The sequence below is a fragment of the Eptatretus burgeri genome, chromosome 8, assembly GCF_056783735.1.
Source record: "Eptatretus burgeri isolate ZD-2024b chromosome 8, Ebu_testis_v1, whole genome shotgun sequence".
Lineage (NCBI taxonomy): Eukaryota > Metazoa > Chordata > Myxini > Myxiniformes > Myxinidae > Eptatretus > Eptatretus burgeri.
In genome coordinates this window covers 26,059,879-26,067,761 of record NC_140968.1, presented here as the reverse complement: position 1 = coordinate 26,067,761, position 7,883 = coordinate 26,059,879, and positions in this window count along the sequence as shown.

The following is a 7,883-nucleotide window of genomic DNA, read 5'->3' as shown; positions in this document are numbered from 1 at the left end:
ACTACGCGACCCATGACATCATCAACTTTTTTTCTGTGGACCAATTTATCCTGACATGACCATCAAAAATTTTCATACTGATCGGATGTAGTGTTCTTTGTATGGAATTATGACGTCATAACGAAGGCACCTATGACATCATTCAAAAAAAATCAGACTTATTCCCCATGAGGAGTACATGCCATGTGCCAAGTTTAAATTTTTTCCTTGGTGTGGTTTTAGAGATACAGAGGTGCAAAGTTTTTCCTTTTTTCCAGCATGGCTGCCACACCACGTGACCTTTGACGTCACAATCATTAAAACATTCTACACGAGTAGTCGCTCCTATGGTGAAATTTTTGTCTCTATCCGACAAGTGGTTGCAGAGAAAAACACTCATGTTCTGTGCACACAAACAAACAGACAGACAGACAGACAAACGGACCCAAATGCAATTCCCTCTCCTCTGGCAAGGGTAATAAGCATATTACTATATATGGTATGTAAATATTCCTGGTCAGTATATAAATACTGGGAGCATATATATTTTACCTCGACATTACCTGTCTGCGACTGCATGTCCACCTTATTTGGTACTTAGTCGTCTACCTTACCTTGTAGGTTTTACGTCACATCCGTGTTTGGTGATACCTTACCTCTTCAAAGTAAAATTAACACATTCCAGAAATGCAGGGTTTCAATTGGGAGAAAAATATTCATGTGATATTGTTGCAGAGCCGGGTATCGGTTGCGAGCACGACCGCTAGGTGGGGCGGTAGGGTCGACTCTATCGAACACCCGGAATCTAGATCGTACCTTTCGGAAAACTCCGAGGGTACGGGTCCCTTACCGGACCGTGAATCGTCAATAATTCCACCACGTGGTACAGGGTTATTTGCCAATCTTCAAAATACCGTGAGATCCACGTGGCGAGTTACCGAGTATTCACACCCTCGACGGCACTCGTACGAGTCGAGCCGTTAGCATGCCCGACCCGTGCGCAACCCGAGCGGATGGTTGCCGAAGTCCCGTCGGTCCAAATGTACATTTACAGCGGCAACAGCCTTTATAATTCACCAACACGCGCCATGCTAAGCCAATAAAAGAAACACAACAACGAACTGATACATTTAACAAATGTATTTATTTATAATGGGGGAAAGGGGGGAGCACGCAAGCAGCAGAGTTATCTGACTATAGGAGATGCAAGTATGTACAGCAAAGAGCACTTAAACAATTCCTACTGACAGATGGGCCCACCGACACACACACGCACACACACACACACACACACACACACACACACACACACACACACACACACACACACACACACACACACACACAGATACCCAGAAGGACATGGACCTGTCCACCTCATGTGATTCGGCTGACACGGGCGAACCAGGCCAGCGTCGAGATGCGATGATGGAGTCCAGAGCTCCCTTCGGCGCTCGTACCGGCAACCAAAACTCTCCTCTGTATCCCAAACTGTCGAGAAGGCAGGCGGTTTCTCTGCCACGTCTCCAAGTCTTAGAGTTGAACGTCAAAGCGAGGGCTGATAACTCCACACTCGTTCAACCTGCCCGTCAGATTGACCACCACCTTGCCTGCTCGATGGTCATCAACTATCTCAAAAGTCTCGTTCATCGACAGAGAGACGGCGCGCAACCGAGTTGCGGTTCTTGTGGAGGAAGGATCTCTCTCCGTCCGATCACGCCGCAACCTTATTCACCCTTCTCCGGGGGGGGAGGGGACGCCTCCACCCTCCCCGCTCTTCCTCACTGGACGGTTTTGGCATACAAAATGCACTCGTAGCCCTGTCATTGGCCAAAACGGACGCCAAGACCATTGATTGGCCCGGGGGCATGGTGACGTCACGCGGACAGCCTTTCTCACCGTTACGGGGTCTGATTGGCTGAGCGGCGGCCACCTCACTCATAGCACGCTGATTGGTCGAGGGCCGCCACGAGGCTCCTCCTTGAACCCCCCCCCCCCCACCATGGCGTCGGCCAGAGCGAGGTGAAGGTGAGGGTGATGCTGGCGTTGTTGTAGTTGATATTGGTGGTGTAAAAATAAAAGAAAACCCTGACTATCAAAATAACTTCGCAGCGCATGTATATTCAATTACCCATTAAACAAGGGATGGGGAGCTATCTATCCACATTTACTTATCAAAATAACTGAGCTATAGGACCTGTATGTTGAGTGCTCATGGCTTCAGATTCACAACAATATAACCCTTGCTTAACACATTATAATAACCCTTCCTTAAGCAGAATTGGGGGTAAAAATCACACTTTTTTAACATCTCACATGACTTTGAGCATATCTTACACGTGTTCGACAGGAGGTTGAAGTCACATCATTGTGAAACAAAGGTTCTTGCTTTTCCTTGGCTTTAGTTATTCAAGTTAGGGTTAGACAAACTAAAAAGATTTTGTGGCAACACGAAATGTGAACTTTCCTCACCCTTAATATGCCTAACAAACCTAATACACCTAATAACCATTTTATATACCTAATAACCCTAATCTATCCATAATTCCAGCAAGCCTGGTGTTGGCTTAGTGGTTAGGGTGGCGGCTTGGGATCCCAGGGTCCTGAGTTCAAGCCCCGTTGGCTGCTGAATTAACACCAGGGGGTTGACTCAGCCTGTCATCCTTCCAAGGTCGGTGAAATGAGTACCAGTGTACTGGTCCCGGTGTATGCCCCGGTTAGAATAGGTGTACCATATCCCTGTGTGTCGTAAGAGGCGACCAGGGTTGGCGTCAGGAAGGGCATCCGGCCATAAAACATTGCCTCAAGAAAAAGCCAAACCCCTGCACAGCAGGGAAAAATGGCTGTAAAAATGGTCATATATATATATATATATATATATATCTATAATTCCAGCAATCTCTGTGCGTGTGTGTGTGTGTGTGTGTGTGTGTGTGTGTGTGTGTGTGTGTGTGTGTGTGTGTGTGTGTGTCTGTCTGTCTGCGACCGCCGTTTCTCGACAACCGCCAGTCCGATCTGATTGAAACTTGCCAGGAATAATGCCGGGGCCTTGCAGATGTGCCTTTTCAAGGTTTGATGTCAATCGGACGAGCGGTTCCCAAGTTACGGCCATTTTACTGCTTTTTCAGTGTTGAAAAGGTGTATATATGGCAGCTGAAGGTGTCGTTCCACCTTCTCACCTTATCATGCCAATTTTTTCCCCAAATTATTAATAACCGGACGATCACCGGTCCGATCGGATTGAAACTTGCCAGGAATATTGCCGGGGACCCGCAGATGTGCCTTTTCGAGGTTTGATATTAATCGGACAAGTAGTTCCCAAGTTACGGCCATTTATCTGTTGACCAATGACAAGACACGGTGCTATGACATCACGAATGACGTCACAATTAATGTTTATTTATTTATTTATTGCACGATTGACGGTCCGATCTGATTGAAACTTGCTAGGAATATTGCTGGGGACCCGCGGATGTGCCTTTTCGAGGTTTGATATTAATCGGATAAGCAGTCCCCAAGTTACGGCCATTTATCTGTCGACCAATATCTGCGAGAGAGGGGGACGGGAGAGGGGGGGATGAGAGTGGGGGTGAGAGAGAGGGGTGAGAGAGGAGGGGGGAGAGAGGAAGGGCGAGACAAGGTCAATCGGACAAGTCATTTTTCAAGTCAATCGGATGAGGTTTGATATTAATCGGACAAGCGGTTCCCAAGTTACGGCTATTTATCTGTCGACCAATGACAAGACACGGTGCTATGACGTCACGAACGACGTCACAATTAATGTTTATTTATTTATTTATTATTTTTATTTATTTCGCATGATTGAAACTTGCCAGAAATATTGCTGGGGACCCGCGGATGTGCCTTTTCGAGGTTTGAGAGAGAGAGAGAGAGAGAGAGAGAGAGAGAGAGAGAGAGAGAGAGAGAGAGAGAGAGAGAGAGAGAGAGAGAGAGAGAGAGAGAGAGGATGCACATACTGGCACTCACCTATGGGCACGCACCTACGGGCCCGTACTAGTCCTCATAATCTTAATAAGCCTAATAACCCGAATGTACTTAATAACCCTAATCCTCATACCTTTTAAATAAGCCCAACTCTTATAACCTTAATCCTCATACATTAATAAGCCTAACTCGAACCCTAATACGCCTAATAACCCAAATCCATCCATTGGGACCATACTCTGTGCAGAGCGTTGGTACTGCCTAAGCAGTCTCCTTGGCTCGTGGGCACAATCTTGGACGGGTCGCCACTCCAACACAGTATACCAGCATGCTGGCACTCATTTTGCCGACCTCGGAAGGATGACAGGCTGAGTTAACCCCACCTGATATTAATTTAACAGCTGAGTGGGATTTTAACTCGGGACCCGAGGATCCAAAGCCCACCACCCTAACCATTAAGCCAACACCCGGCATACCCAAATCCTCATACCATATTAAGCCGAAACCTAATAACCCTAATACGCCGAAAAACCATAATTCTCAGACATTAAAGGTCCACAGAATCAAAAAAATCATGTTTGGTTTAATGAATAGATATGGCTTCGCGTAACACTTAATCATTGCATGAAGTTTCTAATATTTTCTGGTGTCCTTTTACGCTCAATTGCCCCCACCCCCCACAAAGCGGCAATCTTGTGTCACGTGACCCACCGTGTAATCTTTCCGACATGTATGGTCTTGCAGGTTCCGACATGTATGGTCTTGCACCTTCTACATAATGATTTTGCCTCTCGTCGTAATCTGAGAATTGATCAGAAAATTATTCATCAAATTCACTTTCTGTTGAGTTTGAAGCAAGTTGTGAGTTCATTATCCATTGCGTGCTGAAAATCTTTCCATAAATTACGTCATGGCAGTTTATCTGGAATTTTTAGGGGTGCAACTGACGGGTTTGCTTTTTCAACTGTAACACCTCAAAAAATTAGTAGAATTAAAAACCATGTTCAGTTCTTTGTTTATTACTTAAAAATCAATATAATCACATCCAAATTTTTGTAAAAAAAAAAATTCTGATTCTGTGGACCTTTAAAAAGCCTCACCCTGGCTTCTAACCCTAATCCTAACTCTAACCCAAGCATGCCCAATAGCAGGAAGCCATCTTTAGGCTATGGTGGTTCATTTCCTGAGGGTAATACAAGCACTTATTACATAAACCAATTAGGTTTTCTATTACCTGTTGGGGCATGGATTTATTTTCATTCTTGTTGTGAACTTCAGGGGTCTTCTCTCGCTGGGGTGCTCAATGTGTACCTTATAAAGAGAATGAGCACTTTTGTCCGAATTCCAGCACACGTACAGTTGATTTCATACTGAGATACAAGGGAGGCATCTCAAACATCATCACGGTGGGTCAGCCGGCTAAACCTCACCTTCAAAAACATCACCTCACCAGGAGGAGCTGTCAAATATAAAACTGCAATCCTTGCAGAACACCAGGACTATGTTCAAGATAACTCTTAAAGGGCCACGACTCAAAAGTACTCACCCAAAGGACGGCTATTCTCCTGGACGCCAATTATACCACGATTGAATTAAGGATTGGTTGTGCTGGTTGCATCACTCCTGAAATGCACCGGTGCACTGCTCAGGCCCGGCACACAATGACCTACTCTTTTCGAAAGACAATGTGGGATCTTCAACGTCCACCAGGAAATGTTAGCAGAGGGAGAGGTGGCTTCGCGTCTCTCCAAATAACGGCACATGAATTAATTCTACATCATGCTTGCATATCACCAGGTTGGAAGTTTAAAGTGACATTGGGAATCAAATCCAGCTTAGACAGCTCAGGAGCGAGTCCACAACTTCTTCTCTTCTTCTTCTTTCGGCTGCTCCCATTAGGGGTCGCCACAGCGGATCATCCGTATGATCCGCATAGTGATTTGGCACATGTTTTACGCCGGATGCCCTTCCTGACGCAACCCTGGTCGCCTCTTACGACACAGGGATATGGAGCGAGTCCACAACCTCTGAGCTAAACTCGCAGAAAAAGGATCATCGGCATAATGTGTTGCTAAAAGCTTTAACAACAATCAGTCTTGGAGAGACCACCTGCAGTGCCGACAGGAAGTCCACCACCCCCTTTCACCATTTTCACCTTTTGTTGCCTTATCACCTGGAATTAAATTGCATTAAATCAGACTTTTTCCACCTCTATTTCCACATTGTAACCCACAACTTCCAAGTGAAAAACAAATTCTACAAATTTCAGAAAATTAATTAAAAATACAAAACTAGAATATCTTGGTTGGATAAGTGTCCACCCCCCCCTTATATTAGCAATTATAAATTAGCTCAGGTGTAACCAGCCACCTTTAAAATCACACACCAAGTTACTTGGCCTCCAGCTGTGTTAAATTGTAGTGATTCTGATTATTTCAGAATACAACTAGAAGGGCACTCGGTGGAGCGCATACCTCCGCCACGCAACGCCTGATCCATGACAACATATCGAGCCCATCACATTTTTGAAAATTCATGCTATATAATATATCGTTTTTGGCCCTATCTCTCAATGGTGAAGAATCAGTTTTAAAATTAAATAATTCTCGTATCCGGATCCGTATTCGGATTCAGATCTTCACCAAAATCGAATCAATTCGTCCTTGTCACACATCAAATCTATCCACCAAGTTTCATCCGAATCCATTCATAACTTTTTGAGATATCCTGCACACAAACAGAAACAGAGAGAGAGAGAGAGAGAGAGAGAGAGAGAGAGAGAGAGAGAGAGAGAGAGAGAGAGAGAGAGAGAGAGAGAGAGAGAGAGAGAGAGAGAGAGAGAGAGGTGAAAACATAACATCCTTCCACCTTCGGTAGAGGAGGTGTTCAGCTGTTCCTGTAGGTTTCCTCTGCTGGGTAGTGCATTTCACAGCAAAGACTCAAACATGAGCACCAAGGAGCTTTAAAAAGACCTCTGGGATAAAGTTTTGGAAAGGCAGAGATCAGGGGATGGGTATAAAAATATTTCAAAGGCCTTGAATATCCCTTGAAGCACAGTCAATACAATCATTAAGAAGTAGAAGTCATATGGTATCACTAAGACCCTGCCGAGATCACGCTGTCCCTCCGAACTGGATGACCAAGCAAGGAGGAGACTGATCAGAGAGGCCACCAAGAGGCCAATGACAACTTTTAAAGAGCTGCATTCTTTATGGCAAAGACTGGTCACTAGGTGCATGTGACAACGATAGCACTCCACAAGTCTGACCTGTACGGTAGGGTGGCGAGAAGGAAGCCATTACTCAAAAAGCCCACCTTGAGTCCCTTTTGAGGTATGCAAAAAACCACTCCAGAGATTCTGAAGCCATGTGGCAAAAAGTTTTGTGGTCTGACAAAACCAAGATGGAACTTTTTAGCCTAAATGAAAAACGTTATGTTTGGCATAAACCCAATACAGCACATCACCCAAAGAACACCATCTTTACTGTGAAGCATGGTGGTGGCAGCATCATGTTCTGGGGATGTTTCGCATCAGCAGGGACTGGGGCACTTGTCAGAATCATATGAAAAATGGATGGAGCAAAATACAGAAAAATCCTACAGGAAAATCTGCTGCCCTCTGCAAGAAAGCTGAAATTGAGACGGAAGTTCACCTCTCAGCATGACAACGACCCGAAGCACACAGCCAAAGCTACACTGGAGTGGCTAAGGAACAAAAAGATAAATGTCCTTGAGTGGCCCGGTCAGAGTCCTGACCTAAATCCAATCGAAAATCTGTGGCACGACTTGAGGATTGCTGTCCAACAATGCTCCCCACGCAACTTGACCGAGCTTGAACAGTTTTGTACAGAAGAATGGAAAAATATTTCCCAATCAAGGTGTGCAAAGTTGGTAGAGACCTATCCCAACAGACTCACAGCTGAAATTGCTGTCAAAGGTGCTTGCACCAAGTATTAACT